Source organism: Alligator mississippiensis, chromosome 3 (genome assembly GCF_030867095.1).
Source record: "Alligator mississippiensis isolate rAllMis1 chromosome 3, rAllMis1, whole genome shotgun sequence".
NCBI lineage: Eukaryota > Metazoa > Chordata > Crocodylia > Alligatoridae > Alligator > Alligator mississippiensis.
In genome coordinates this window covers 52488182-52501550 of record NC_081826.1, presented here as the reverse complement: position 1 = coordinate 52501550, position 13369 = coordinate 52488182, and the positions used below count along the sequence as shown (strand labels likewise).

The window sequence follows — 13369 nt, the reverse complement described above, 5'->3', positions numbered from 1 at the left end:
AGAACAGCTTTATCTGATTTTTTAAAACTGGATATAAAGGAATGAGAATGCTTCAGGAATAATTTAAGGTGGGCTCCCAGACAATCGCCATACCACTGGAAAAGACTCAGGAGATGGTAGGGCCACTTTGCTAAGGTGAGTCACTCATTACAGAAGTAATGTCAGTTGACAGAGGAATGGATCAGTTAAATCAAACCCTGTCAAAGTTTATTGACAGTGCATGCAGAGTGGTGTTAAGCAAGTAATTTATAGCAAATAATTTACGCTATACATTTTGCCTCTTTCTCCATTTAGGGCATACTCATGATACGATTGTAACTTCCTTGAATATATTTGTTATTGACTTAATAGCTGAGCTTCATTGGACAAAAATAAAAGGGGGGGGGAGGCGGGGGTGGAGGGAGTTATGCTCGATGGATAGACCACAAATAATGTTGGTTTGTTACTGGTTACACAAGTCACATTACATGTTTTCTGTTCCCTGTTTGAACTTTGCTTTTATAACAAGGAAGAGGGGTTGAAGAGAACAGCAAAGTTTTGAATCTCTCAAGATGAAAAATCTATTTTGGGATGATATCACCTAAATGGGATAACGTATTAGTGTACAATTTGTGCATTTTCCCCATTAGAGTCTTTTGGACTTTTACAACATGTTTAACTTCTAACTAAAAACAGTCTAGGTTTGATTTAGTTTTGAGTTTTAGATAATGATTCATAGTGTTTATTTTGTCCCATCCATATAAACTTTATTCATTTTAGATAAAATTCTAGATATATTTCTTATGTATATTCAGTGGGACTATTACATTTTACATTTTCTTCAGTTGCTTGTAATTATTGTTGTGTATGCTTTGGGTATCAGTGCAGTTTTTCTGAATGACAGCAACATCCTAAGGGGAGTCAGCCTAACTGTCATGAAAGCCAATTCTCCCTTTCCCTTTCTTGATAATTCCTAACTAGATTTACACCCAGTGTTGCCTTATCAATGGTCAGCAAAGTATTTCATTATGATGATTTTTTTTTTTTATTTCTACTCTTTCCTGGTCACTGCAGTCAAGCTACAAGTCTTTGCACAAGACAGTATATTCTGAGCTGAATTAAAAAGATGCTTGCATATCTCCAAGGAAGCAGACATCTCAACTTGCACAAAGGAAGTTATTCCAGACTTAGCTCAGAGATTCTATTCATAGCCTAATGTGGGCTCTAATTTACAGTTCTTTGCATGGGAAACAGAGGTCAAGTCTTAGATTCCATAGTCACAGGACTTATTAACCATTTTACTGTAGTCTAATCACACATTGCTTACAGGCTGGCTTTGGGAACTGCTATTATCCACCCGTGTCATCCTACTGCAGCCAGATGCACTGGAGTTTTGCTATCTACCCAGGCCAGTACGTTAAGGAGGAAAGCGAGCCACCTATGCTTATGACAATCTGTTCTCTACAGTATTTGCCCTTTGCTCCATCATTCAGCTCATGTCTCCTTCAACAAGTATGTGTCTGGCATGTTAAAGGCATATTATAACCTATATTTTAATACTGCAAAATCACAAAAAAACAACACTTATCTTTAAACTTATGTTACAAAGATGCAAAAATTAAGTTCACGGTGACAATAATGGAAGAAGCAATATAAAATGATGTGGGGATTATCTATTATATATTGCTTTGTTCCTCCTTAAAGAAAAGTCTCAGCAAATTAGGTAGGGATTAAACCCCGTGATTCCATTGCAATTTAATAACTTTTTGTACCAATTATTTTAATAATTTATTGACTCTGAGATTTTTAGTTTTTCTCATTTCCTGAACCATGCTATAGAATACCACAATAGGGATATACTTTTCCATTACATTTTATCTTCTGGTTCAAAAATCTAGAAATTTAAAATCTAAAGGAACATGATACAACACTTCTTACATTGGATTGTTTAATGTTTGCTATTTCTACTCATGCTGGTCAAATGTATCATCTTGGACGTTTTAAAACTGTTTCTAAAATCAGTTTCCAGTGTACTAAGACCAGTTTTGGACATGAGTGAGGCAAATTTTGATCTAAGATCATTAAAGTACATGATAGTTGATGCATTTTTGAGTTATGGAGGAAACTATTGACTCTGTGGGATTTTGTCTATAATAGTATAGTTTCATAATATCATAGTGCTTAGGGTCAGAAGGGACCTAAACAGATCATCAGGTCCTACCCTCTGCCCCGGGCAGGAATGGGTGCCATGCTCATATCACCCCAGCCAAATATCTGTCCAGCCTCCTCTTGAAGACCCCCAAGGTAGGAGAGAGCACCACCTCACTTGGGAGCCCATTCCAGAGCCTGGAAGCCCTAAGTGTAAAGCGAGTATGACTCACTTTTCTTTATATTATGGTTTTTGTTTCAGCCATGAACAGGAGCTTTTGTTTTAAACATCAGTTATAGCCTAACTTTTCTAGTGCTTTGAGATTTTTATGCAGTAGAATTACTAGTCAACATGCGAACGGTCTAAAGTGAAATACATAGTAAGAAGTCTAGCTTTCTATTCTGCTCAACTTCAGAATAAATAACGATTTGTTAATCTGTGTGTGGTCAGTCTCGCATTCCTGTTGTTAATAATCATACTTGCAGCACTAAACAATTACTGTACCTAGTAATATATCAACTCACCAAGTGAATGTGAGTCAGTAAAGCCACTGACAATTTTATCTAAAGTGCCCTCCCCCACAAATTCAGTGGAGCATAACACTTCAAAATAAAGGTTAGCAATTTGAACATTGCCAGTCATCTTTGATTGGTTTCCACTCTGAGTTCCATTTATCGGGGCTAGCTGCTGAAATGATCTCTGTATTTTCAAACTCTAATTTGTTTCACTGCAGTCATTAAAAAAGGAGACAATCATGTCTCCCTCTTCTCTTTGTTTTCCATTTCTTGCCCTCTCCAAACTCTGTGTTCAGTAGTTACGGTTCACAATATCAGGACAGGCAGAAAACTATTTAATTATTGTCATTTATGTCTTGTCAATTGTTATAATCAGCATTTGAAATATACTCACACTTTAATAAGTTCCTTTAAGCTAGTGTAGCTCCACTAGCGTAGCTTAAAGGAGCACTCTTTTCAAATGAATAAGTTGGTGTCCTCTAACCAAACCACAAGGAGATGTCACTGTCAAAAGATTTACACAATATGTTGTGCCTGTCTACTGGCAGGCAGATCTAGGAAGTGGGGACTGGACACCTTTTAGCACAGTGTGCTTCTAGCACAGAAGCTTTGTAAAACAGTTTAAAAATGAAAGTTAATGCATGTCTTGAGTTGATGAGAAAACAAATAAGAATATAGAGATAATCAAGAAAATAATAATAATATAGAGCTGGTATAAAACTGGTCACTGTTGTAGTAGTTTAGATCAGGGATTGGCAAGTTTTAGTTCATGGGCCAGATTCAGCTTGTGAAAAAATTGGATTCAGCCTGCGGCAGCTTGGGAAATTAACAGCATGCTACAGCCCGGCCACCGGAGGAGGTGTCCCCAGGGTCCTACTATCTGCTATTCCCACTGAAGCATCTGCTGATTGCTAAGAGGGGGGGCGGGGGGGGGGGAGGAGAGGGGAGGGCAAGACTGTGGAGATTTGCAGCCCAAGGCAGGGGGATTGTGTGCAAGAAGAAGCACACAGTATCAGTACCAAAGGTTTTCAACCCCTGTTTTAGATAAGACTGGAATTATCTGTTAGCTGAAAAGCTTACCTAAGTGGGAGGTATAAAGCTGTTTGCTTCTGTCCAGTTCATTTGATTTATATTCATGGCATAGCTAAGGGCATGCTCCTGCTCTGTTTTAAATCAGTGGGAGCTTTGCTATATTCTTCAGCAAGGAAGGTTAGGGCTTAACTTGTCCATGTTAATGGTATGTGCATCCACAGCCATCTACTGCTCCACATTCTCTCACTGTGTTCCTTCAGTTTCTCCTCAAGATAGTTAACCCCAGGCATTCAGTGCTTTGAGATCACAGCAAAGTCACAAAAGTGCATTACTGCCAGAGTTAATTAAAGTTTAAAAGGAAATATATAAAGCACTCATATGCCCTAAACTCTTGCCGAGTACAGCTTTTTCCTTCAGGGTCTATTTTCTTTCACAACAGTCTTTAGCCCTTGTCTTGGGCTCAGCTTCTATGTCTCTTCAATTCCTATCAGTCAATTCTTAGCCATATTACAAGACAGTCATAAGACTGAAATGTGGGGGAATGTCCATGTCCAATCTCCTCTAACCCAGATTGCTTTTTCTTTCTTTTTTACAGTCTTTACAAATTTACCTGGCATCCTCCACAGCTTAATATAGCTTACATTTTGATATAGCCTTCCTTTTGACAGTATATGGGCAATTTCTGCAGTGGAAGTAAAACAAAACAAAATATTTTTAGGCAACTGTTAGGCATCATCAGGTCTCCATCAGTCGCTCCTCCCCTTTGTATGTTGGTGCCAGAGCACCCGTTTTGTTACACTGATTCTTAACCAAAGAATTCCTGGCCCCTTGGCTTTTAACACTCTCTCCTTAGAATTACAAAGGTGTTCAAATTTGGTTTCATCAAATAATTGCAACTTCCAATATCTTTGGAAAGGAAACATAAAACTCTCTTTCTCTCCCTATGTGTGTGTGATGAAATCTTCTGGTTTTTTTAGCTTTCTTTAGGCATGAAAGTGATGTTCAGAATCAGCAGGTTGGGTAGGCGGTGGCATCCACTTCAGAATTTTGTAAGGCCAACAGCAAGACTTGAAGTCTCCCTTGTAGCATACATTAAATCATTGATTTCCATAGAGCGATAGCGAATCCTTTATTCCAACTGAATTATAACCTGATTGGACAGTTAAAGGCAGATTTGTTAAGTCTCAAATGCATGGCTGAATAAAGTGTGACTAAAGATTCAAGGAACTAAATATTTATAGCTTTAACCACCTGTAAGTTCCTTAAGAGCATAAACATGAAGAAGGACATGGTATTCTTTTGGTAGGCCAAGAGGGTACAATTAGAAGTCATAATACTGAACTCTAACAAGAATAACAAATAGTTATCATCTTGCTGTAGCAGTTTCCACCCAAAGATCTAAAGTACCTTTATAAACATTAATGAATTAAGCCTTACAGCATCAATGTGAAGAAGTTAAAAATAGCCATCTTCACTTTTACAGCTGGGAAAAGCATAGGCATTTTGAGGCATTTAGAGATTTGTTCAAGGTCACTCACTAAGTCTTTAGAAAAGCCTGGAATAGAACTCAGATTTTTGACACATCCCTGGCTTTGAAGTAATGGAATGAAAGTAAGTGAAGGAAACCTTAGGCAAAAATTATAAACAATTTTCTAAATTTTTCAACTGTGAGATCTATCTGTTCAATAATCTTTAGAAGGAATTAGTATAAGGCCCATCACCTGATTTCTTTAAAGCTGGTGCAGTCAGCATCCTGGAGAGTGCCGTGTAGAAAGTCATCCTGCATCAGCAGCCTCTTATTTTAGATTAAACAAGAACTCTTATTTGTCAGACTCAAGAAATTTACACAACTAAATAAATAACACTTTAACCAAGACTGTAAATTTGTCTCTAAGCTTTTATGACATGAAACTGCTTGAGCTTTATCGTCTTGCTTTACTGTGATGTCTCCAGAACTTGCAGTTCAGTGATACTTGTTATTGTACCTATCCTTTTACTATTTCATCTTAAAGGTGTTCAAAATAGTTAATTAATATGAGGCCAAAAGAAATCATGATTAGATTTTGTGCGTGTATGTGTGTGTGCCATACCATTTGATTGTTCTACAGTAGGCCTAATTTTCTTGGCTCCCAATTCCAGAGAACCATCAGGCAAAGCACCAATTAATGTCAGTGAGAGTTTTTGTCTGTAGAGTAAAATTATATGTCCTTAGTTTTCTCTATTTACATGTTGTTTTCTGACAGTCAAAAAAGAGTAGTCTGAGGTTCATTAAGAAGTATTGGTACACTATAAGTGCCATTCTGTACCATGATAGCTAGTTGAGGATCATTTATTAAATGAGATAATCCATGATAGCACATCATACAGGTATAATCTATTAATAAAATAAAATGAATTATCAAATATTATTAGATATTATAATAAACATATATAAATTAGAGTTTATAGATTAAACAATTGTCTCTTGGTTGAGAAGTGTGATCAACTGGCATGTACCTTGGAGCATTTTATACTACACTGTTAGTTATTTAAAAAAAAATCAAGTTTTTTTTTTACTTAAGTACCTGTCATAATGTAGTACTATAACTGTTCAATAATAAGGAAACTTTCAGTTCTTACTGTGATTCATACCATACCATAATTTTGATCTGAGTTACACCTGTGCTAATGCGTTTACTTCAGTGGGGTTACACTGGCGTAAGTGGAGGTTAAATATGTGGTTAATACTTTTTATACATTGGAATAAATGGGTGATGACACATGAAAGTGCTAAATGGGCATCTGAATAACCTTGTCAAAATGTACTTATAGTTCTGCCACTCATGTGTTACAATAATGTTAACCTCTAAACTGAGAAATTGTATGATGCATTTAAAGCCAGCCATGGTACAGCCACAGTACAATATCCTTTGGATGAAAACAAATACCCACAATCTTTCTAGTCGGTCCATAATTTAGGAATGACATGAATTCCTTGCTCAGGCTTAGATCTCATATAGCAGCGCCCATGAGTAATGTTTTCTATCGTCTCCAGATACGCTAGTCTAGCCCTAGTTATACATGTCTTCATCTCATCTCCCGTTATGCCAGGGTATGAAGCATTTAGAACTTAGAAAATGTCAAATGGTACAAATACTGCAGTTTTTCTCCCCAGAAACTCTGGCAAACCTGAACACTTTATATTTGCCCCTTCCTTTTTATACCGACTTTCCAAAGAATTTCAAACAAAGTTCAAGGTCTTAGTCTTCATTTTCAAGGAGTACCAATGGTCTCTGCCCATAATATCTAGAATATCACTTAGAGTGATTTAAGACATTAAATGTATTTACTTAAATCTAAGATGACCCAGACCCAGAATTTATGATACCTCCCTAATAATTAGATTCTACATATGGAAAAAATTAAAAATTGTTATAATTTTCCAGGTATAAAATCTAAGTATTGGCGGGTTGCCTTGAATTCATCTCCTTTGCACTACTACAACAGGGAAAGCAGTGGCTTGTGGGGTTGGGGACCTAGGGGTGGAGGGGGGGGTGTAGGCAGCTCCTTTGACCTCTTCTCCCCCAAGTTCTCTCCCTTGCAGTCTTCTGCTTCCCCCACCATCTGCATCCCACCACCTCCACCTCCTTACAGCTTCTGACTCTTCCTGCTCCAGCCAGAGCCACAGCAGCTGCCTGCCTCCCCCTCCATTTTGTATGTGAATCTAAGATGAGGGGCTTTTCCCCCCCATACTGACTGGGGGAAAAAACCTCATATTAGAGTCAAGTAAATATGGTAATAGAGAATGATTGTATGGATGACACTTGCTAGACAATGCAGAGCTATGAGGCTATAAAATACCTCTGAATTTTGTTTTAGAGTGAATTATTGCTCATGAAAAGGTACCATTTTGACAGCACATGAGACTGGACACTGAATGGTTGGATATCAAATAAGTATAGCATGGTCTGTATTTCATTTTCTACAACTTGGACCTTCATATCCTTGGCCTATAGGCAAATTTAATTATGGGTTATAGTCAAGCGAAAAAGAAAATGGGATTTGATAACAAGGAAAAAACAGTCATTAAGGAGAGTCAACAGGTTTTCCAAGCACTCAGGAGACCTGGGTTCAATTTCTTATTTTGACAGAGGCTTTCTTTGTAAATTGTCTCTCTGAGCCTCAGTACCCCAGCACTAAAATGATTATAATAGCTGTACTCCACACTGAGGTATTGTGAAGTTTGTTGTGATTGTGTATGTTTAGGAATGTGCTAGACAAGAAATTATATGGGATTGTTTGGATAGGAATGATCCTGCCTTGGGCAGGGAGTTGGACTAGATCATCTTCTCAGGTCCTTTCCACCCCTACTTTTCTCTGAGTCTATGAGAATAAAAACATTACATATTCTGAAATGCTTAGATACTACAGATAAGGTACTAAGTAACAGGAAAAAGGTACTCATAGCAAAATACTCCCAGTTCCTTTCATGATGATTATTTGTATTAGAGTATCACCTCTATCTGCTTGTACACCTTAGTTATCTGTTTGCATATCTTAATTAATAGTTTAATTAACCATAGGTTTTGGCCGTACCCTAGACAGCTATTAATATGAATGGTAGTGAAGTACGCTTATATTTACACAACTGATTTTAGAATACAAATAAACTTTCCCTCATTTTATCTTGTGATTAAAAGTCTTTTTTTCTTACAGAAAGCAATGTTCTGCAAGCTCAGAGCATTCAACACAAAGTACCAAAGTACTTGCAAGGTGCTATTAATTGAGGTATATCACCTCAGTGTTTGTGTGTTCATTTACTTCTTTAAATAACAGTGTTTTCTTACTAGGAAACGAAAAAGTTGCTGTGGCCAATCCTGGCAACACATCTTGTTCTGTAGCTAAATTGCTCAACATCAACCATTTAATATCCCACTGTGGAATTCAGTCTAGATATAATTGTGGTTTTTCACTTGTTTTCAGTGAAAAAGGATTCCATTTTTCAGTTAATGTGTTGGAGAAAAACACTGTGCTCATTCTAAATAAAATAAAATCTCCACAATTCAAAATCTGTTATATAGTAACACAGTCTTTTGACATAAAATGGGTATCCATAATTATTTACCCTGAATAAAGGGTAGATGTCTTATTAAATATATATTCTAATGCTTTTAAAATTCATTTGGTTGAAGTCTAGGAGGATTGTAGAATTGGTTAGTATAAACTGATTTTTAAAGTGATTTTTTCACTTTTACTCATAAGTGGCTACATGCTATTAGTTATAAACAAAGTTAGAATTCATGCATAAGGTTACAGAATCATACAACTTTATATTATTTTAACTTTGCAGTTAATATATAGCTTTATATTATTTTTACATGTTTTGGATGTTTTCAGCTTTAAATCCAACTTTACAGTATTGAACATTTTAGGAGAAAAGGTTTTCTTCACTCCAGCATAACACCACCACTCAGCACTGCTTTGAAAGGATCACCTTTATACAAAGGAAAAAGCAATCACTTTCAGTGGCTTTCAGCTTTTGGCTTCTTTGTCCACACTCTCAGCAAGAAAAACAATTGTGCCATCTTTGAAGGATTTATTTGTGATGCGTGACTTTCACTCAGAGACCAGACTCAGTTTATCAGATCATTCCACACAGTCCCCCAAATAGCTTATCACTAATTATCTGACCAATATTTGAACCAGGGTTTTAGAGAGAGGTAGTTAGCTTGAAGTCGGGCAGAGATCAAGGTAGAGGTATACCTTATGAAATGAGCTGTTGCTCATGAAAGCTTATGCATCTCTGATTCAGTAAAGGCACATTTACACGTGATGCAGAGCTGACTAATTAGCTGTGCTGTAAACATCTCAGCATCTATACATGCACCCCTATTACGCTGGAATAAATTAATTTACTGTGCAGAAGTGCATGTGTAGACACTGGAGGGGCTAGCTGGGAAATGAGGGTGCTTCAGTGTGGGGGCTGCCTGCCAGCTAAACCCATACTGAAGCACCTTCATGCCCTATCCAGACCTTCTGCAGCATGTTTAGCCCCAGATCCCTGCTCTGACCCGGCTCCATGTGCTGCACATGAATAAACTCCAGAGCAATTGTTCCCAGGTGCACATTCAAACTGAATGCCCAGGAGCAATAAACTCTCAAGAAAAAGCTCTGGAGTTCATTTATGTGCAGTAATTGCATGTGTAGATGCATCCTTAGTTTATAAACTGCACCTCTACAGTATATTGGAGGTAAAATAACATAAAAAGAGTCTCTTATTAATATTATTAAAAAACCTACTATTTCTGTTACCCTCCATAGGTGTTGTCTCCAAAGGACAGTGTGAGTTCGTGCCCGGTGCGCTTTTGCCAATAAACACACAGGGGTGGAGGATCCAACTTAATCTTTATTGTTTCAAGTCTGCGCAGAGAGGGGTGCTTGGCAATCGTTTGCAAAGCAAGCACCACCGGTTTCTACCTTTGGGTACCTTTTATACATATGTTTGCAAGTGTATCGCTCAGTGATTGGTTACAAGCCACTGACATAAGACGTTCTCTCCTGAGCATGTCTCTATACCTATGTTTTAGCCATGTAATTCATTTGCATACATATATGTTTCATTAACATACTTTTGCTCTGCCCAGGGGTGTGATTTTTAGCATTATAATGAGACCTTTTTCTGAACTTCTTGCTATCTTATAGGTGTCAGGGAGACATTATCCTGCTGGTGTTAGGGAGGCATTCCAGGAATCCTCCGCATCCCACACGCTGTGCTCTGCAAGCATCTCTTAACACACACATACCACACCCCTCCCAGCACCAGTAAGTTGCCTTAAGTATTCAGTTAGATATAGTTTGCAAAAGCTAGATATACCATAAAAAAGATTACATAAAAAGATTATATCATAGGTGTGGTGTCTATAAAATAATCATTAGCTTTGGTTGACAATTCAGAGACTTCTGTTTGCATCTGAAAGACAAGCATAATCCCATATGGGAAATTATGCCAGTTTGGTCTATCCCTATATGGCATTTCCTGTTCCTTCTTCATATTATCACATCTGGTAAGAGTCAAAATGACAGCTTTTGGCTTTGCTTTTAGTCTACATCATTTTATAGCATTCTCATGTTTTTATGTTACTGAGTTTGTCCAAATAATCTTGATTTCCTGGACTTCAGAGTTTTGTTTTTAAAATCACAAGATTTATGTTAAACAAAATCCTCACTTAAGCAGGTAACGTAAAAGAGATTGACTGGTAAATGAGATACGGAAGTATAAAGGAATGAGGAAAGTTGGTTAAGAAAATAAGACTAGAAAAAGTATACAAAAATAGGTAAGAACAGAAAAAGTTAATGCAAGCACACACATCCCTGATCAATATTTTAACAAAGACATTTTAAATCAATACTAGTGTTTTCTCAAGTGCCTTGGAAAGGAAGATGATTTTAAAGCACCGACTGTTAAAAACATTATTTGACCTAGACCTTTCAGGAACAAAAAAGGTTGTCTTCTGAAAATTTGTTGGTGTCCAGAATGACATGAAGTTCTTCTTTTAGTCCATTTCCTAACAGAGAAGTACAAACATAAAGTAATCCATCCATAGTCCCATCATCACAGTTAGCAGTCACTATTACCCCTTGGAGGAGAAAATCAAGGACTTTGTTAAGGGGTGTGGCAGCAACAAGCAGCACTGCAAAGGTGGCGACAACTCCCACTCACAGCTTTCCCCCCATGTCACCCTGGACAGACTGCCCTCTGGAAGCAGAAGGTGGGGACTTTTTTGAAGTCCTCCAATTAGGTAAGAAACTTCCCTCCTACCTCCTGGTCCCCCCTCTGTTCCCTTCCATGCTTAGTGGCACATCTCCTCAACTCCCCTCCTATTCCCACCCCCAACCTGTTGCTGTTGTTGTCCCTGCATTCCCTGGCTGACATGTGTGGTGGGGGAAAGGCTCCACAGCTGCTCCTGCATTGCTCTAACTGGGCTTCAGGGAGTTGGGTTTAGCCAGGGACAGTAGCAGTGGCAGAAGGGTTTTTCCTTTCTGAACCTGCTCCCGGGCTGGCAAAAAAACACCCGGAGGACTGGGCAGGGAGGATAAACCTGCTCCCTTTCACTACTGCCATTGTTCCCAGATGAGCCTGACTCTCCACAGAGACCAGCTGAAGTCATGCAGGAGTAGCTCTAGAGCTACTCCACTTTTGAGGCAGCTGGGGATAGCAGCAGTGACAGGTACAGGAAGGGGATGGGAAGTGAAGGGAGGTACAGCTGACCATGGCGGGGAAGGTTTGGGGGGATTCTTACTTGCCTTTGGGACTTAAAAAATGTCTTTGAGTGCGTCTCCTGCAGTATCAACTGAAGTGGGGTGCATTCACACCACTATACCCCCCTCTGGATCTACCCTTGGTCCCTTGTTGGCAGTCTCAACCCAAGAGACAAAAGAATGAACATTCTTCATCTATCATCAGCTTAGACTGAACTGAGCTCTTGCTCACCAGCATGATCACATAAGGCAACATGAGCAAACCAATGCAGCCAATACATTCCCTATTCTTATTCACTGGATAAATATATGTTTTGTTCTCAACCAGTTTCAGACAGATACTGTTTTCAAACACTAATGGCCAAATCTTGTAGCCCTTTTCCATCCTTACTTAGAAATGACAGCTATGACTTTAAATTCACTTAAAAAGACAAGGAAGTAAAAGTGGAAGCACTCTGTAAAAGTGAGTAATAATAACAGGACCTATTTTTCTCCTAGCTTAAAAGCACCCTCAAGGTAAAAAAACAAAACAAAACAAGTAAAACCCAAAGCCATCAGCCCCTGTAGAATTATCTGTTGATGCTGAAAGTAGCATCAAACTGTTCCAAAAACCCAGAGAAGGCTATCTGTCCTTATTCTGAGAAAGGCCCAATGTTTTATATCCCAGACTCTTTGTGGATACCATCCTGATGTTCACAAACCACCCCACTTTCTCTTTTGTGGAGGATACAAGGTGAAGTCAGTGGTTCAGTACCCTCAAAAACAACATAGAGACATTGGGTTTATGAACTGTTCTTTTGGGATTTTCATTACTTTGATTCAGATGCCAGGTAAGAAATTGGCTCCAGGCCAATAACAATCTGAGCATCTCATTCTAACTGGCATTACTCAGATTAGGACACAGTCAAGTCAAGCAAATCTAAAAATATTGAATACTGACTCTGAATGATTAATGTGCTTTGGATTAAATTTTCTTTTTGATTTTTTGGGCCGGGGGTTGTAAATTTTACTTTTACTTCTCCAAATATCTCTATTTCCTTTAATTTCTTTTCTACTAATCAGCTGTCTTAGCACAATCACATACAGCATTGCATTAATTCTTTGTAGTGATACTAACTTGTAGCACTGCGTTAAACAATGTTGGGTGATCACATCCATGTCATTTTGTAATTCAAAAATGCCATAAGACTGATTTTTTTTTCCTTATGTCATTTCAAGCTTGTTTTTAATTCATTTTACAGAATGCCTGTCCTTTCATATTTAGATCATATTTCTGGATAAATTATAAATAAGAAATAATATTATCAAATATACAATAAAAGTATAACTAGTTAATACTGATCTTGTTCTGTTTAGGGTTGTGCATCATATACAAGTCCAACTGCATATGTAGTGCCTAGCTGAGAATTGACATTGCTTGATCTGGTCCTGGCTAAAGGGGAGGACCTGGCGAGCA

The 13369-nt window shown here is 38.0% G+C and overlaps 1 long non-coding RNA gene across 2 annotated transcripts in view; it reads right to left on the bottom strand.

The window, feature by feature from the left end:
* Positions 1-5464, bottom strand: part of LOC109283015 (uncharacterized) — a 43119-nt gene extending 37655 nt beyond the window's left edge. Inside the window, exon 1 of one of the 2 annotated variants that reach the window (XR_002090055.1) lies at positions 5397-5464. This is a non-coding gene — a long non-coding RNA (uncharacterized LOC109283015). The remainder of the gene's footprint in view (positions 1-5396) is intronic. The other variant, XR_002090056.2, reaches the window with a different exon arrangement.
* Positions 5465-13369: the final 7905 nt, after the last annotated feature.